Source organism: Struthio camelus, chromosome 1 (assembly GCF_040807025.1).
Source record: "Struthio camelus isolate bStrCam1 chromosome 1, bStrCam1.hap1, whole genome shotgun sequence".
NCBI classification, from domain to species: domain Eukaryota; kingdom Metazoa; phylum Chordata; class Aves; order Struthioniformes; family Struthionidae; genus Struthio; species Struthio camelus.
Window position 1 is genome coordinate 74292752 of NC_090942.1, and position 19990 is coordinate 74312741.

The window sequence follows — 19990 nt, forward strand, 5'->3', positions numbered from 1 at the left end:
AGAATTTATATTTTTTCATGATTAATATAGCTGAGGTAAGAAATTGATTTCACTTTAAAAGGCTTGGACTAAAACTAAGAAAGCATACAATATTCGTGCAGCAGAAAGTGCGCTTTTATTGAATAGTCACCTTTGAATGAATATTTTCAATTTCCATTAAGAAAAATAAATATTTCTTCAGATAAGTAAGAGTCTTTGCCATTAGGCTAGGAAAGCTTCCATTCACTTTCAGCAGGATAGTGTCACTGGCACCTCTAGATTTTACTGAATGGCTTTCTAAAAATATTTGAAAGTTAGCACATTGACACTATGAATAAAATCCATTTCCTGTAATGCGTCATTGAATATCTTCAGTAGCTGCCATCTTTGCTTTCTAGAGTTACGCTGGTTTTGAGTAAATTAGTTCACTTACAAATATAGCTTGACATTTACAGTAGAGTCCTTTTGTTGACAGCAATAAGGTTAAGTAATTTTGTTGTCCAGCTTCATTATCATATAGAAAAAGGACAGCTATACGTTGCTTTTTGCAATGCTACTAGCAAAAAGCTGTGTTTAGGCATGATACATCTCCTTGCTGCACACAGAATATAAAAATAATGGTTAAAGTAACATGAAATAGAATCTTTCTATAGGATATGACAACTTGAAATTTCAATCGTTATCTCCTTTTTTCCACATATGAAAAAAATCATACTGAAAAATAAAACGTATTTGAATATTCTTGTGGAGCTGAGTATGCTTCAGTAATCAGACTCAAACCCAGATCTGAAACCCATTGTTCAAACTAAGCTTCAAGACCACAAAATATGGATTCTCTATTGATCAGTTTTTCTAAAAACTTAAGGTAAATTGGCTTCCAGCTTCCATTATTATGAAAACTATATATCATGAATTAGCTTCATTTAAGAAGTGTTTAACTAGAAACTATCTTCATATCAAATGTTAAAAATTTTGTTCTCAAGCTTGGAATTTACATTATACGTGCCATCAAAAGCTGAAATCCATGCTATCACATGAGCTTCAGAAGCTGGCAAAGATTGAGACAATGGAGATGATAAGACAATAGTTAAAACTGCTTTTCATTAAGGAACACATTTTCTCCTTGAAGGTTAAAAAATCTGAACAAAAAAATACATTTATATGCCTTTTAATTCTAACAATAGGGCTGATTTGAGTAACAATCATGCCATAAAGTCACTATTTCCAAAAATGCTTTATAAATCCAAATTCAGTTTAATTATTTAAATTAAGGATCTTTGACCTGCATCTATTTGAATAACACTTCTTGCCTCAATGTTAAAAGGCTCTTTTGGATCCAGCACCAAAGATGGTGAAACTGTTTCTCATAGCCTATCTTGCAATAACCTTAATATAAATAATTGCTCCACAGGCAGCCTGAGACCTGCTTCAGAACAACTGACTACACCTTGGGTGACAGAACCTGGAACTACCTGAATTATTTTGGCCCCAATTTTTCATTAGTGCATCATCTCTGCAGAGTGTTTTTTTCAAAAGTAATTAAATGAGTGGTACATAATAAAATAACTGGAGTTCTATTAAATAGATTGTGAATTGAAATAGCTGGAATCATTTTGGAATGAAATGCTACTTAATATGAATACCAGGATTTGCTTATTATTTACACTGCTAACAGAGCCAGATCACTTTATTCATGGAGAGTCATACCTTATTTAATAAGCAGTCTCTTTGGAAGAGGTTAAAGTGGGATTTCCCTCCACTCAAGGAGTTGTACAAAAATTTACTCAGCCTAAATAAAGTTATTATCAGTCCAGTGCTAAATAAGCTAAGCTACTTAACTCTCAGAATGTGGGTCATTTTTAAGTACTATTCTTGGACTAGCTGTTGTTCATTACTCGTGTTGCATATGGAAATAGTCACATAACAGATTTTTTTTTCTCCTCTATTTATCAGCACTTCGAGAGAAAATAGAAAGCTGGTTTTGAATTTTTTTTAGAGAGGAAAGGAAGGAGGGGGTCATAAAAACTGGAGGAGGAAGAGACATCATTTCAAGGTTGCAAAATACTTCAATTCTGTCAAAAATACTTTAAACATTTTCCAGAATGAGTAAGCAACTGGCAGCCATTTTTTATTTCTAATATTTCTGCGGTGTTACAGGAAAACTAAAATTCTGGGACAGTACATTCTTTCTTTTGCAGAAAATATAGATTTGAAACAGTCCATACGAATGGGAGAGGTTCGAGTGGATATTAGGATGTCTCACTGGTCCAAGCACTGCTCCCTCTTTCAGCAGGATCACACAGTGGTATCAGAGGGATCACCCTGATCAGAAGTGACCACCTCCTCTGTCACTGAAATTTCCAAGTCTCCAGAGAGAGCTATTTGGGCCAGCATGTTCTGGTGGCCATATCCTGGGCTTCCCTCTGGAAGTCACTGACTTCTTAACCAGTCTCAAAAATCAGGCTGGCTCCGCAGCACTTGGTGCTTTGAGCAACATATTGCAGCACCTCCCTCGGTTTGTTTCTGCTAAATAGGGTTCAAATGTACTGCAGGTTCCCAGGAGCAATAATCAATGCTGCTGGCAACCGCAGCCAGAGGTGTGAGTGTGCACACAGAGCTAGTGGGGACCCACGTCAAGGGAAGCAAGGATGCCGGAGGCTCAGCTGCACCTCTTTTGGGGTGGAGGCACCACTCCTAGACCACAGGCAGGATTTTCAATGGAGTACTTGTCAACAGAGTACCTTTATTAATTCTAACAATCTCAAGAGAGACCTTACTGCATCCCTAGAAGACTATGGTATGCATGTTCTCAGGTTCCATTCAAGCAGATATGAGAAGAATACTACTGCATTTTTCCTGTCCCTCATGGGATACTGAACTAAATGCATGAGTCCAGTGGCCGTCTTGCTGCATGTCACTACCTTTTCTACACAATGATGTGGCTGGTACTGCCCCAGAACCATTTGCAAAGATATTGCCTCAGAGGTCGTCATAATCAGGGCTTATGTTGCAGAATTTCCCATCAGGTTTTCTGGCAAGATTGCTCCCACAAGAAGGGAGGTTCCATCTCTCACGCCAAGGTGAGACAAAGGAGACCGCTGCCTGCAATCATTTCCCACATTCCTATCGGAGCTTCCAGGCTGCAGCTTTAGGAATTGCTTGAACTGGTAGTCCTACCAGAGACAAACCTTTTTCTTTTTTAGAAATTGTTACTTTCCAAACCTGGCTTTCTTGTTTTGTTTTGTTTTCTGTTGGGAAAGCTAGAAAAATCAAGGAATAACTGTTGCTTTGCAAAACAATACAGCATGGTCAGCATAACCAGTCAGAAGAAGATAATTCCTGAATGTTTTGCAAGGCTGCAGACAGATATGGCTTCAAACAAACAACAAATTCTTCATCACAAGGGGAGGGTGACTTGAATATATGACCAAGTGGCTATGCAAAAACAGTGTGGATTCATCCAGTGAAGAAACACACAAGCCAACATGGGACAGAAGCAGATTTTTCCAACATTAAGGTAAAAACAAAACCTTGAAACAAAATGGTCAATCCAGTTTTGCTGAGCTGCTTAAAAAAAATCTTGCCCAAAAGCTACAAAGATTGTTGAAGGCCTGTATCAAAGTTTTCAACCTTAATGAATCTGTACTTTTCTTCAAAAATATTCCACTACATATTCAGGTAACTCTCTATTTTTTATTAAATTGGCAGTCTAAGGGCACATCTCATTTCTGATGTGCTTTTTCAGAAAACTATCATTCATGTTAAAAATCATTATTCAGTCTGGCAGTACAAAATTTGGCTAGAATAAAAAACACTGGTAAACTAGGAAATAACTCCCGAGTCAACTTCAGACCCTTGTAAAAGAGCGAGTGAACAACATTTGGATTTGGAGTTTCAGTTCACCTACATTGCTGATAAGAGCAGACCTGAAACTTTGAAGAAGTTCTGAAGCAAGTCAGCAGCAATGAGCCTTGGGGTAGATATCGTTTCAGTGACTCCTCTGTGTGTGTGTGTGTGTGTGTGTGTGTGTGTGTGTGTGTTTGAGAGAGAGCGAGCGAGCGAGCGCGTCTGTGTGTGAGTGAGTGAGTATGCGTGTGTGTGTCTACGCACGTGTGCAAACACAGCACAGGTTAAAAATCTGCAGCTTTATGCAAATAGGAGCTTCCTCTTTGGTTTTCCTTTCTGGGATAACACACTGCAGTTCCCAGTTTCTGCTGAGTTTCAATTGATTAATCCAACTGTTTATTATTAATATGATTATTGCTGGAATTAATAATGGTACTCCATTGACAAGCAGTGCATTGAAATCAGCACACAAGTTTAATAAAATGCTCTGAGAACTGGGAAGAATGAGATAAATAGCATAAATCATCACTATTCCTTATGTTTATTGACCTTGCAGGTAAAGTAGGAAAAAATTAAGGCTAGTATGCTGGCACACCAGTCAGGGGGAGGCATGTAATGAGCAGCCTTAGAGACAACAGCGAAAGAAGAAAACATTGAAGGTACAGAGCACAATATAAGTGACGGAGCTAACTTTTTGCATCTTCTGAGATCAAAATGCATCTTCAGAATTCACCCAGGAACAATATCAACTCAGCGCTTTAGTCTGACTCTCAGGATTAAAAGAGGATCATAAGCTTTGGATAGCTCTTCTAGACAGGGGTTAGTCTAATTCTAGAGGTGAAAATCTTGGTGTCATCATTTAATAACCATATTCAGCAACAGGTTTGACTAAAGCCTGCAGGATTTAGCCCACTGATACTGTATGTCTCTGGGAAGAATTAGAATTGTATATTTTTTAAGAAATTCTTTTCTGTGCCCTTTATTCATAAACGTAAGCAGGAGACTCCAGTGAAATCAAGCAATGGCCATAAATTTTACCGCTCACATATTACACTATATTTATTTATATATCCCCAAAGGGACCGGAGATTGGGTATCTGACTAATGCTAAGGTTATAAATTGCTCAGAGAAGAAATCTTAGCCTAACTGTGAACTTCCTCCTCCTCATCCAAACACATCCATCACATTCTAATAATTTCAAGTGCAGTTCTAATCAAAAGTGTTCTGAACCTTTTTTAATCCAGACATCTTCATTCAATGCATATTCACCAACAAAAATAAGATTATTTGGTTTGTTGAGTTTTATTACCATTAGAACTAGGCAACTAGCACACATCACTGTGACTGTAGCTTTTCTTCTGGTTTCTACATCCTACGGTATCTTTTTTCTCAAAGTTTGCCTAATAACATCTTAAAATTGTAATAATATAATAATAATAATCTTTAATACCTTAAATACAGATAATATAATTATGATCTTCAATAATGATAATATCCAATAACAAGAATCATTATACTACTAGACATAAAGAAAGCATGAACTTGCTTCATTCTTTTCCATTATTGTTAACTCTGAAACCTAATAAACACAGCTCATAAATGAACACTTCACTGCAGCTAGAAGCAGACAAGAAAGTAGACTGAATAGTTATAATGTTGATCCATCAACCTGCTGAGAAAGCCTTTTCATTAGGGCATCATGGTTTGATATTGCCACCAGCTTGGATTGTCAGAGTATTGTGGGTTTCCCCTTTGCAAACAGAGTAAGTGTGATGCTAAAAATCTATGGGAGCCTGAAGACATGCAATGAAGCCAGAATAATTTTTCAAAGCAAAACTGAATTTAGAGATCTGGATTAACAAAGTCAGGTACATCACATACCAGGTGAGGCTTAAATACAAGGTAAGTCCCAATAAAGCCGAAGTGCACATGCAAAATGTGAAAGTATGAACATTATTTGCAAGGATATATAGGCTTTGTGTCTCTCATTACCACAGGTGTGTCATCCCTCAAGGAGCTGCAGGTGATAGTAGGAGCCTGTGTCTCTTCTTACTATAGGGAGGTATGTAAATAGCTATAAGTAGACTTTTTTTTTCTGGAAAAGTGTAGTAAACAGTGCCTCAGCTAATCCTAGCATGGCCATTCAAATCCTGGAAGATGATAGGTCTGGGTAGACCAGTATACAGGGATATCCATCTAAAAATTGTTCAGTCAATCACCATATTTAACTGATGCACTTACATTTCACACAAATATTTCAGCTGCTTAGTGGATAAGCAGTTGAATAAGAATAAAGCCTCTGTTTCTGACCCTCTTGAGTTCTCTGCAGCCATAAAAAAAAAATCACAAAACAGAGCAAGCTCTGTTCTTTGTTCTCCCACTTGTGAACCTAATCAAGAATCCAGTAAATATAATGAAGCAAAAGAAATACTGAATGTCTCAACTTCCTATGTTATTTACTAATCTTTCCCATTATATAGCAAATCTGTAACTTTGGCAGCCTTCTCAGGCTTCTACATGTTTACAGACCTTTTTTTCTGACTGCTTTTACATCCCCCATTAACTAATTCATTTTCTGCCTTAACCTTTTTTGCATCTACTTGTGTCAGTCCTTTATACATACACTCTTTAAGCCTGTGTCCTTTTTCCCCACCTTTTGTGTAATGCTTTTAATTTTCAGTGCATAAAGGGTAGAACAGTCCCACTGCACTTACCTTTCCTCCAGTTTGCAACAATTAGTATTACAGGCACATTACAGCAAATTCTTTTAGTAGCTTCAGCCTTCCCCTGCCTGCCAGCACACAGCTTTTTCCCTTAAAAATTGCTTTCCAAGAGATTTGATCTCCACATCTTGAGCTTACTGCAAGCTGTTTTCCTTCACTCCATTACTGTCATCCAATGCTCTCACTCCTTTTTCTTCTTAGAGAAGACAACTTAGGAACCTAGGAAGAGGTTATTCTTAGCAACATCCCTAGACATAGTCAAAAGATCTTATACCAACTAGTTCTGAATATAACGTGGCACATCCTAGAACTAAAGGTACTAAAAGGAATAGAAAGAGGAGGACTTTTATGAGGATAAAAGGAGTAAGTGCAAGTTCTCTCCCAAATCTTTTTTGAGCTAGAAGTCTTTCCGAACAGAAACATACAGAAGAAAATTGGGAACACAAATATACACCTCCTGGATAGGACATCTGAGATGAGATACAGTACTTGGGCAGGTCTCAGCAGCTCTGCTCCCTTTGAGCTCCCTTATCTTCCCTGAGCGTTAAAGAAAAGGAGAAGGTAGCTCTCAATCAACAGTAGGGCCAACCAGTTTCCATCACGCATGTTGTCTACAGACCTGACTGTGACCAAACAGGACGTGGCTGTGAGTTGAGAGGCAATGGAGGAGACAGAAGCTGAAAGAGGCAGTACAAATCCTAAAACAGTGGAGGCTTCCTATAGAGATGATGCCAGCCAGTAGTGTCCGTGGGATGATTCACAGCACAGATCAGGACTCAGTGAGGGAGAGGAAGAGACAGTGGCAAACGAAACACAACCCGAGATGTTTCTCTTTCCACACAACACGTAACACGTCAGAAGTCAAGACCTTTTATTCAGCCGCAAGATTCTTGCTTCAGCTCCATTATGAAAATCTCTTCCCCATACCTTCCTTTAGGTCCATGCCATGTCCTTAGCCCCCCTCACTCCATATCGCTTATCATGGCCATCTCCCAGAGATCTACAGATTCTCCCATCCTTACAAACTTTTAGTTTCCCAATATTGGCATGGTCCATGCTCTCCTGTCACTCCAGCCTCTTAGCCCCCACATCATTTAAAGGCTGAATTGCAGCACTCTTGCTATGCTGTATCTCAACACAAACAGGCTACTTACAGGTTGTAAATCTGTGCTGCCATCGGATAGTGCTGCCTATGGAGTCAGAAGAAAACAGAAGTGGCCAAACTGGCCGGCTGCTTGAATACAATTATACGGCTGAAGCCACACAAGAAAGACCACTATAACGCTTAGGAAAAATAATTTTAACAGTTTACTAGTGAGGCACAATTGATGCTGAGGAAGAGCATCAATTTTCACAAATGAGACTTGGCCATAACGAGACAGAGAAGGATTGCTCTGAGTCTAAGCTATGACAAGAATGTGAAAGCCACTTCTTATGGCAAGCCAGAAGGGACTCAGTGCCACCATCCTATCACTGCTACCAGAACCAGTCCCTTCCTCCCTTTCACCTCTACATCACCAGCGCACAGCCCATTCCTCACTGGCAAGCGACAAGCTATTGACTGCCATCCACACTCACCCTTGCTCCAGACGGCACCTGACAGACAAGCTAGAGCTGCCCCATCTGAGAGCTGTAGCCCTGCACCAAAGACTGACAGCCCCAGCGCTGCCCAGAGAATACTTCTTACTCCCCCTCCCAAATCCACCCTCTCCAACAGAGCAAGGGCCAAGTTCAGTGTTCAAGCTGCTTTTCTTTCTTTCAAAGAAAACTTAGAGAGAAAGCTGCTGCAAGCTCAAACACAGCCAAGTTTGTTTGCCCTTGAAAGGAAGTGGTCACATGCGGGGAATGACAAAGGAAGGAGAGAACTCCTGCGGAAAAATATTCACCCTAGTGTCTCTTTGAGCCTTTTCGATTCTTTGAGTCAAAAACTCTACAAGTTGGGCAGCAGGATACCACTGTAGCAATTCCTAGTTTTTGTATGTTTTTCTTTTTAACTTCAGCACAAATAAAGAAAACCCTAACATAAGAGCATACATACAGTCAAGGAGAAAGCACCACACTGATGAGCTGAAGTTAACTCTCATTACTATAATGTATAAAAAAGCCAAGGAGTCCCTCTATGCCATGCCAGAAATGCCTTGGGAATTGCCCTGGGAAGCGCAACTTCTATAAGCAACAGAGTCAACAAAGAAGACAAAGGTCTGTGCTTAACTACAAGCAAGTATTACAGAAACAGATATTGAGATCATGAATGAGTTCATACACACATACATATATGCATACATACATATATATGTACGTATGTATGTATGTCAAACAGCAGTAACTCCCATAGCTGACTCCTGTAAGTCAGCAGAAGGGCATTTCTATACCATGAAAACAGGAAAACGGAGAATATCAAGACAACCTGCTTAGGGAGCAGGAGAAAAGTTTTCTCTTTGAAATCACCCCTGAAGTGGGGAATATCGACGTGAAGCCAGAGAAGCCTGGTTACCCACCTCTTTCACATAAAAACTTCAGCTGACAGCATTACTATAGGCTATAAAGGGAAGGGAAGGGAAGGTATAGCTTCATGCTATGAAGCTTCTGGCCAGAGAAAATTACCAGGTAGATGACAGAGCAAAGCATGCTGTCACTCACAGCATACCGTTCATCTGCACAGGTACAGAGATCCCTACTCTCCTTTGCCTCCTTCCTTCTCCCAGCTGAGCAGTTTGGAATTATGCTCCCTACTTCTGAGGACACAGGCCACAGGAGTCGGCATCGGGTCCGAGGGCCACCCTTTCAGCCTGAGTGATGAACCCCGCTCTGTGCGGGGTCACCAGCTTCAGCGCATGGTTGCCATGGGTCATGGTCAGCGTCTTTGTAACGAAAATGAGAAAGACAAATTCAGGAATCCTGGATCCACACTCTGGTAGCCAGCACATCCTGAAGCCCACATCTTCACTCTTACTGTAATCCATGCTAGCAAGATGCACAAATACAGGTATATGGAAGGCATTCTGTGAACAGATACATACACATGACTGTATTTCTCCTTTATAACAGTTCCTCATCTTGCACAGAACTTCTCCATTTTCCACTATCTTGTCAATCAACCAACCCCACCCAGAAATCAAGAAAACCATGCTACCCGGTACAGAGCTGCTAAGATGTTTTTGAACATGGGGTAGATCTTTATTACCACTGTGGCTCTGTTCTTCAAAGAGGTAGCATTCCAAAACGTCCTTTTTTTTTTTTCTTTTCAATTGAATTGATTCATTGAGTATGGTTTTCTGACTGAACTAAAAATATATTTAATGATAGATTGCACATAGATGAATAAATTAGCTCCCTAGATGAAAAGCCAACAACTAGAATCAATACAACTGGTTAATAAGAGTCAAGCTGTACTAAGTACAGTGTAAGCAATAACTCTACAAACATTCACAGCTCTGATGGCTACAGGTTTCAGGTGAACAGGGACCACTACAATTAGCGGCAAGGATGACTTGGGGGAGGAAGGGTAAGAAATAATGTTCCTACTGCTGTGAAATGCCTTAAGCCCCTGAGCAATATAATTACTGCAGTGACACTCCTTTGTTTTGTAAAATACTTAAAAAACAGCAAAACACTTTGAGAATAAGTCTTGGCAAAAGAAAAAAGAGCAGTGGAGAGCACTGAAGAGTCCTGTAACTCGATACCATGGTATGCATCATTCGTGTGGGATATGAGGAATGAAAATAAACCTTAAAATTATTTTTGTTTGTAGCTTACATCACATGTAGAAAAAACAGGGAAGGGGGAAAAACACTAGGCAATGTTAATAGATATTACAGTACTTAACTAAAAAAAATCATATGAAAAGTAGGTGAGCTGGACAAAGAAGAAATTAATGTAGGAGAGAGAGAGGAAGAGAGGGAGGCGGAGGGAAGGAGACAGAAGGAGGGGGAGAGGGAGGAAAGAAAGGAAGAAGAGAGAGAAAGAAGGGCAGCAGGGGAGAAGGAGGGGGGAAAGGGAGGGTAGAAGGAAAAGAAAATAAGCTGATGTTGACGATTTTAATATAATTCTTCAGCACGTAGTTTGGAGAACAGAAGAATACCCAAGAGACTCTTTAACTCAATACCTTGGGAAGAGGTTTGAAAAAGTTAGAATGGAAGAGACATGCAGGGGATTTAGAAAGTGCTGATGAACAAAAAGAAAGCTCATGAACAATAAACTGAGGCAAAGAAATGCACTCACATAGACCACACTAAGCTGTGGAAACCAGAAGAAAGAATGGACAGGGACAAGTCTCCAACCAGACAAGGCTCTAAAATAATTTCTACCATGCCACCGAGTACTTATTCCTCTGCAAATATAAATAGTGATGTTGGAACTTTAAAAGTTCTATATTATCAGGAATATAATTCTGAATATAATGGGCCTGGGATTGGGAAAAATAACAGAAAAGAAAGCAGCCCACATCATAAATAAAGGTAAAAAGTTCCTCCTCAAAAGTGCCCAAAGCAATCCTTAACTCTAGAATGCTCAGGTCCCACATGTTGAGGCATAAACCTCTGCAAAAAGGGATTTACATTATCAGTATGCCAGCACAGTTTAATCTTATGACTCAGGCCATTTGAGTGAAGATTTAGTCAATCATTCTTGATAGAAATAGCTTTACACTTCTTTTGTTTCAGGGATTTATTTGGTTCGCTATGGAAATTTAATAAACAACGCTAACTTTCAGAGGAAATACAAAATTGAAACTGTGCAGTTTCTTGCCTAGTTCATGTTGGTGCCTGTTAAATTTGTCGTTTTAATAGATTTTTGCAAATTAAGACCTTTAGAAACTGAGAAAATCTTTGACTTTTTCCCCCACAGTGCACGGCTTCAGTTCAGATAAAGAAATAGAATTATATTCTGAAGTCTTATGCAAGACTTAAGTTAGTTCAGCAAGTTTTGCAGGAGAAATGCTACTGATTTTAGTGATGCTTGTGTACTTGCATAATCTTTAACTAACACTATGATTGTTCTTTAAAAGGCCACAGCTACCATTTATGTTGGCACAATCAGTATTTAATCATATTACTACTACTAGCTCTTTTCAAAAAGCAAGGGCCTCTTAGAACATAAAACTAATTGCACCAGAGACATAATTTGTGAATTAACTTTTGAGATAATTTAAATCATGTAATTATAAACCAAGTAATACTTATAATCCATTACAAACCAACATTATAAACTAAGTAATAAACTTCCTCAAAGCTAATTATTTCAAAGCTTAATGCACTCTAGGATCTACAGTTGCATATAAACTTCACACATTCTTAGTACATGTTGAACTTTTGTTCTATTCAACTCTAGGAGCTGATTCCATCTAAATGGAAAATGTTCTAAACCTTGCCATAAAGCACAATAATGGACCATGGTCACTGTGACCAATAATTCAAAATGCAATTTCTTCTCCCCTCAAATATAGACACTGAGACCCCGTACTTTAAATTACATGACAGTAGAATTAACTATCCACATTTGAAGCGTCGGAGCTCACAACAGCTTTATTAGGGCATTCGATGAGAAAGCGAGCAATGACAAAGCCTAACTGACTGTGTTTCCTGCAAGAAGGACAAACTGAGCTGAAAAATTCTGGATACCACTCAAGTTAGAACTAAAATTCAGAGGCGCTGTGGATGCCTAGCACCTCTCAAAATGGACCATTCATTAAGGTTAGCTTATAATTTAAGAAAATAATGAATCCACTCCTTTAACGTAGGACACTAGAAGTAGCTTATCTTTAAGGCAAAAAAAAAATTCACTGAAATCAAAACAATCATAGAGAGCCTTGCTGAGCAGAATGCAATTACCCATACACTTAAAACTAAACATGTGCTTACAGACTTTGCTCATGAGAAGTCTGTACCTCTCCCCTGTTCATTCTGCGTTCAGTCCCGCCTCGGCTAAAACCCTGCTCTCACTGTTGCTCCTTGTCCTTCCTCCAGCCTGACCTCCGTCCCTCTTGCACATACTTTTCCTACACTTGTTGAGTTCTGTGCGTGGTTCCATCTTCTCCTTTTTAACCAGGTAAAAGATATAGAATACAGAACAGCTGCTAGTTTTTATCTTCCATGCCCTTTCTAGTTTGAAGTCTTCCGTAGGGGAAGGTAAGAATAATGGCACAATCCTTCAGCCTCATGCCAAAAACCTCTAGGCTGCTCTACCTCCGGAGAGAAGACACTGGGGCAGCTTACAAGTAGAGAAGGGTTTCCTTTAGAACAGCCTAGAATTTATCAGTGGGCAGGAATTTCTTTCCTACACCTTGAACAAACTTTTATGTCACCTTGGGGAAAAGAGAAGGCAGGAATTACTGCACTCCATCAAGAATCTCATGAAGTGGTATGGAGACCAAAAATGGCCGCCAAACACTTGTATGTCTCGTGAGAAACATGATATTTGGTAGTGTAAATCTGACTATATACGGACAAAATTAAAGGGATTTGGGGGTTGTGGGTTTGTTTTTGGTTTTGGTTTTTTTTTACCAAATGCCTTTCCTTTCATTCAGGCAACATATATATTTGATACCTTTTGCTGACCCACCTAAACATGGATATCCTATCGCAATACTAATATGTGCATACATACTGACATATATACACAGGCAAAGAGTGAGAACACTTCTAAAGTTACTTGTATACTTTGCTAACTGACTGAATGTGTTGGAAAAGACATGAAAATGTTAGTCGTAACAAACTAGATTTGAACAGCCATGCAATGAGTGTTAACGCAACCTCCAAAGGAATCTAGCAATAGTACCACCAGCATTAGCTAACCCTAGAACCATATTAATTAGCAAAAACTGAGCTCCAGTTCACTGAAGGGAGAGATTCATGCCTCTCTACTTGTATGTTTTATATATTGCTCAGGGGGCAAGCTGCACCTCTGAGCTTTCCTCCTATCATTCCTGAGGAAGCATTTCAATGGGAAGGCATACGCTAATGTTTCTTCATGCTTTTCCCCAGTGTTAACCTCGTTAATCAACTTCTGTAGCATTTGCCTAAACATATACCTGTGCCCTTATTAGCCATATTTAAACTTCAGCTGGTCCAGCTGAATTTAGGTCCTATTATGGATTTTTCTCTATGTGCTTGCTATCAATATGAAATTCACAGGGCTTCTTCAAAAATTAGGGTTGAAGGGTGTTTTGATCCACAAAAACAGAAGAGAAAGAAAAGTTAAAAGCAACAAAAAAAGACATTTTGATTTCACCCGTCTTATAACAGTAGATCCTACTTTACTTGGTGTTCTCTTTCTTTCCCTCCCAAAACTGAAAGATTACAACTGTAAGACTAATACACGATACATCCGCACTCCTGCAAACTCTGTCTTTCTGACAGTCCAGTCTCACTTAAAGCCAGGAATACTCCTTCCTACCTGAGATTTTGAGCAGGACTCATTTGGCCAAAGGCTTCATGGATGTAAGAAACATTCTCATCACTGAATTTGTTTGATTATCAATTATCTTTGAGTCACCCCTTATTACCAGAGGTACACCTAGAATTACAGCTACCAAGTCCATAGAGGCAGCAAGAAACTGTAATCAAATTTATACGATTTTTTCCATACTTTCCACACGCTCAGAATGAATATCAATGTTTTATTTATCAGCACCATTATCTGGCTACATGACTTATTTTTTTGACATGTTATTTCAAAAATATTTACATGACTGTATATCAGGGTAAATCTTGACCAAGATTGAGCATGTTTGTACAATCTAATGTATCTTTTCCAAAACGTGAAGAATTCCTTCCCAGAAGAATGCATTTGTTAGCAAGGGCCGTAGGGTGGCCAATGAAAACAACAAGAGTCTTTCTGCTGATTTAAGGCATGCAATTTTCTTACTGTTATCTACACTCACTCTGTTACACTGAAAAGGACACTGCTTGCTGTGTTAACATAGCAAGTGTTCAACAGGAAATACTAGAGTATATGAAATAAAAAGATATAAAAGATACTTCAAAGCAAAAAGGCCAATCTATGCACAAGAAGAGAAAAGAACAGGGGATAGATTCTCAGTTCCTTATTTGTGCTAACTTTAAAAGGCACTGTACCTAAAAAAGGTAAATAATCTCGGAATCAGGCTGCAAAAAAACATGATATTTGGTGCCTTCACATCTTGTAAAATTGTAAAAAAAGGAAAAAAAAGAAAACTTGCAAATCATTTCAAATAACAAATCAGGTCCTCAACTTTGTAAACTAAGATGGCTTGAAGTCAAAGGAATTATGCTGATTTACACACTTCTTGCCCAGTCCTTATTTTCGTCATCGGTAAATTCATAGTTACGCACTTAAGAATATTTTTAAATACTGTTACAAACAAATGACAAAAATGGATGTAACTGGAAAGACATTTGCCAAACACGGATTTTTCAAAGGTAATGTCCTTATTATTCTTACTTCTTTAAGGCCACAACTTCTGACCAAATAAGGTGATTGTTAAGGTCATGGTTATCCTGTCAAAGTTTTGATTTTAAACCCATATAACATGTTTATTATTTTATGAATTCTGCCCAGAAGATAGGGCCATGCTGACCTTTTCAGATAAATTATATGACAGAGGAGAAACCACTTCTGATAGCTTCCTGCTATTGGAAAAAATTTCATGTTCCAAAAACTTGTGATCAAGTTGAGCCTTTGATGCACCAGCAGAGTTAAATGACAGCATTTGTGTCAAAATGAATCATCAAAAGGGACTAATGACAAAAAATTCACAGAAGAGTTTCTCCCTCTGCAAATGATTCATAAATCTAATCTTAGGGAAGAAAGAAAAAAAGAGAACAAAGGTAGAAAGTTGTGCAGTTGGAAAGGAAGATGCCGGAAGACAGGAACTATGCCTTTTCTTTGAGTACCACTGTTAACTTTGGTGGGTAGTTGTATACTGACTCTGTCTGCTCACAAAATGAAATACAGTTTACTATGGTGATTATTGCAGAGCTTTATGACAAACTGCATTTAACAAGCAACAATTTTTCCTCCACTTCAATGCTATTCACAAATCAGTCAGCAGAACTCATCTAAGATTCCAGACCTCCAGAACAGTCTTCCAAGGAATAAATACCAAAGAGGTACCTGCCATTTTCCTCCATATCAGTCACCATCAAGTCAGAATTACGGTAACAGTTCCTCTGCCATTACTCACATTGGAATTAATGAGGTACTGATGTAATAACACAATAATTATCATGAGCAAGAGAAGCAAAACTGTCCATTAAGATCTAACATCTTATGAATCTCAGAGTTAAAAGTGGAAGTTGCAAACCACTTTAAAGAGGACTTAATTGACTTTCTAAGGGAAATATGCAGTGGTTTGAGACAACTCTATGGTATACCATTCTAAAATCACCTCATTTTAATAAATAAAACAGGATATCTCTAGAGATTTTTATAATATTGCTGGGTGTAGTTTTCCTTGCAGTCTCTGTCTTGTTCTGTTGGAATCATTACTTGTAAAACTTACTAAAACATTTTTGAAATAACAGGCTTATAATAGTGCTTTACTTTGTGTGTGAGAGTATACAATCTGCCTATCAGAATCTGTGCACTAAGGGCAAGAGATGTGACAAGTTATACAGCCAATCCAAATCTATGTAAGTAAAGCCAGCTGGTATTTCCCATAACTGATAGGTCACTAGATTTTATAGGCCCACTGTTCTGAAGAACTAATGGATGTACCACAATTTACCTCTAGCTGCAAAGACCTCCAGATCACGATGGCTGTTGAGTAATTTCTTGGCCTGCACTTTTAAGAAAAGCAGTGATTATGCACCTCATTCAAGTCTATTTAGCTCCACAAGGGATTATTTCTGAGGTTATTCTAGTCTCCTGCAAGAACAAGGTTTGATTTGCATAAGACAACTTGCAAAAGTTTCATCTCCCATGTTAAAGAACTTCCCCTGTTGCTCAGCAGTCTTACATTCCCATTGCTATAGGAAAACATGGTCAGAGAAGGAAGGTCAGCCCTCAAGTAGGAAGAATAAATGTCATCAAAGTTTTAGATAGTGAAATGAAGACCTAGATATCTACCTAAGAGTGTAAGAGCACCGCCTTCTTCCTAGCAATATCAGCTCAGTCAATGTCAGATGATGCTGCTTTTTCAGGTGCAAATATTGTATTTATCCAGAGACATAAGTTGGCAAATAGATTCGTCTGATAAAGAGATGCAGAGGTATCAGATCATGCAAAATTTTATATTACAAGAAAAATCTTGTCTCATGGATTTCAAGAGACCTTAAGGTAGAGAAGAATGTGTCCTATAATGATCCCGTGAGAAGAATACCTTCACTAAAGAATACCTCTATCAACTCTGCAGATAGTCAGAATCAGGATAGAAACTTGTGATATAAATATCAAAAAGCCCTCCATTACGGTATGTTGAAACAGCCTTACCAGTTCTATACAGAGGAAAAGAAAGTCACCCACAAAAACAGCAGGGTACTGTCTTTGTTCCCCTCCTTAGTCTGAAGACTAAGGATGATCAAGTTCTATTTTCAGAACCACAAATCATGGTATAACTTCTTGCCATCTCTTGTTCACCTGTGAAACGTGTAAAACATTTTGAGAACCTCAGTAAAAATGGCCACAACACACCATGAAAATAATTGACATGGAACACTGCAAAAACCTGAAGAGTAAATGTGTTCAAAATGGATTAAATAAATTACTTTAAGGTAAGCCTATTTTATAGCCATGAGGCTATGAAACACCCTGGTTCTAGATGCAACCTTTTGCTCTGGATGTTTCTTAACCAAAGATTGCGGGAAACTGGAAGGGTATCCCAGAGAAAGGTCTCACTGCATATTCTTTCCCTAAAGGTATGTAATCGGCCATTGTCAGAGACTAGGCAGAGACTAGGCTGGAAGAGCATTTGATCCACCACTGTATAACTGTTCTGAGGTATACATGAAAGAAGTATACTGTGTTTGCATTTCTGTCACACTGCATTTTTTAAAACTTACAGAAAAGCTACAGTCACATTTTTATAAATATCCACATACATGTACATTACAGAGCATACTACTCTATGCTGTTACATGAAGCCAGGTAATGTAATGAATTTAAGATTTTAGAGTTCTGAAATACTACATAGAAATTATGCACTGAATGAAAATAGCAATGGCAAGGTATGTGGGGAAAGCAAAGCAGGAAACAAATCTAATCTATAATATGCACAACAGCTATCCATCACAGGCCCTCGGAGAAATGACAGAAAAATAAAGGAGTTCGCAAGAGAAGTTTCTGTCTCAGTTTTGATGGTTTCATTTGTCAACAAACAAGTTTAGCTCCATGACGAGACTACATTAAGGGAACTGTTAACTGATAAATGTGACCAGTGTTATTTGTTTTAGCTATCAAAACTTATTACTGGCAGAGCCACTGGCAATATCACCCGCTTGGAAAGAGAGAATCAAAGGCCAGTTGTGTTTTAAATTATTTTTTTTAGATATAGTTAACACACAGCATGGATAGGAATTTTTTTCCTTGCCTTATGCCTCTATGACAAGCTAAGAAACAGAAGAAACATGCACCAAATGAAGGGTTACGTCTTTACCATACATGAAAATCATACTGGAGAGGATTATTCATACATGGCTAAATCACTGTTGAACATCTTATGTGTATTTTAAGGACATACTCATTCTCCTGAGCTGTCTGGCCACACAAGCAGAGGGCCGCTGCTAGGAGCAGCTGAATCAAGTCTGCTAGGATGGGTAGCCAAAACTGATACAAAGAGATAAGATGTTTGAAACGCCTACTTTAGTATTGTCCACAATATTAACATACGTGTTATTTATCTATTCTTCCAGATCGATGGTCTACAGGTAGGGAGACAGCAGCATCATTGATTGCATCCATGGTACAAATTGCCTCCAGGGCTGACAGCGGTGGACTGTGCAGGAAGACAGCAGCCAAACCCACGGGAGGGTGGCTCCTAACATCTTTTGGCGGTAGTCCCTGCAGCAGACCACCCCCAGCACACAGCACTTCCCCAGGCTGAATTTCAGCAGGAACTTACTGCCTAACCCCAGAGGACAGCCCGGATGCAAACCAACACTTACACCATGTGGATAATGGGGAGACCGGGATATGGGAAAGAATGGGGAAGCTGCATTACCTGACTAAATTGTTTGGGAACAGCTTTGTAAAAATACCTTTCTATCGAAGCCATCATTAGCGTTTTGCAGAAACTGCCTGTAGCATCTTCTTTTCAATTTCCCATCAGGAAAAAGATTTTAAAATGCTGTGTTTGGGGGAGGCCTAAGCTGAAGTAAAACCCTTTGACTGGTTGAACTGATGAAAACATTGCTGTCAGGGCTGAGAGGGCACTAACAGACTTTTATCACCCTGACAAGCCCCACCTGGGACCCCTCCACACCCCTGCCCAGGAGTCACATTTAAGCTGAGGTCTGGGGCTGTGACTCTTTGTAGTTCCCTGGGTGGGCCCTGGTCTTGGTTTGTTGCTTGCTGTGCCCTGGCTACCAATGGAGGGTCTGGCCTGTGTGTGGTCAGCATGTGGTGTGTTCCTGCTGTGGGGTGGCACTGCTCCTGCTACTCCCTCTCAGGTAACTGGGGCTGGTTTGGGCTGAAGGCCCTATTCCCAGTGCCCTGAGCTCCTTGGGCACCTTTCCCACTGCACCCTGCTTCTCCCCTGCCTCTGTGGCTCCTTGGTGGTGGCTTGGCTCCCCTTGGCCTGGTCTTGTCCTGCTCTGGCCCTGTGACCCTGCAGTGGCCTCTGTTGCTGTCCTTCCTTGGAACCTGTATTCCCAGCACTGTGCTGTTACCTTGCTGTGGCTGTGTCCCCCTGGCAGAGCCCCAGGGTGGCTCCAGGCCCAGCTTGGGTCTCTGCAAGGTGGTGGGCACCTCTAGGGGTGCAACAGAAGGCCTTCGTGGCCCTCCTGGGACCACCACCACCTCCAGGGGATGTCCTGCCCCTGCTGGTAACTGCTTTGGTGTTAGCTGACCTCTTCCTTAGGCCCAAGGTTCAGGATCCTGACTTAGGGGAAAATGTGGGTTGAGATATCAGAGCTTTTTTGAAGGGTTAACTGTTCTTTTGTTTGCTCTGTGTGGTTGGTTTTTTTAAACTCATCTAGTTTTTAAGGACCTTTAAAACATGAGTTCAGTGCCCACCCAGGGTAAGGTGCAGGAGATATTTTTGTGGAGTGAAAAATGAGCTGCATCTGTGTCTACTATGTCCGTTCTGTGGAAATGGGGCTTAGTTTTCATAACTTGTAATAAAGTACCTCTTAAACTCTAGAAACTTGACATATTTGGGGAAGGAGGAAAAAAAGCAGAAAACAGTAATTTAGCAGGAGTTTTCTTGCAGCGCACCTTCTCAGAGGACCAGGGCCTATGAACTGCTGTATGTTCTCTGCTTCCTAGTAAGCAGGACAGCTCTCGTGATGAGGTTTTATTCAGTGTTTCC

The 19990-nt window shown here is 39.6% G+C and overlaps 1 protein-coding gene across 9 annotated transcripts in view; it reads right to left on the minus strand.

The window, feature by feature from the left end:
* The window catches only part of SLCO1A2 (solute carrier organic anion transporter family member 1A2), a 54735-nt gene extending 46521 nt beyond the window's left edge, over positions 1 to 8214 (minus strand). For 4 of the 9 annotated variants that reach the window (XM_009671905.2, XM_068948781.1, XM_009671903.2 and 1 more), the window contains exon 1: positions 8128 to 8214. The gene's annotated coding sequence lies outside the window, so the exon portion shown is untranslated. Of the gene's footprint in view, positions 1 to 6540; positions 6769 to 7703; positions 7791 to 8127 lie in introns of those variants that run through there. The other 5 variants (XM_009671904.2, XM_009671895.2, XM_009671896.2 and 2 more) reach the window with 3 other exon arrangements.
* Positions 8215 to 19990: the final 11776 nt, after the last annotated feature.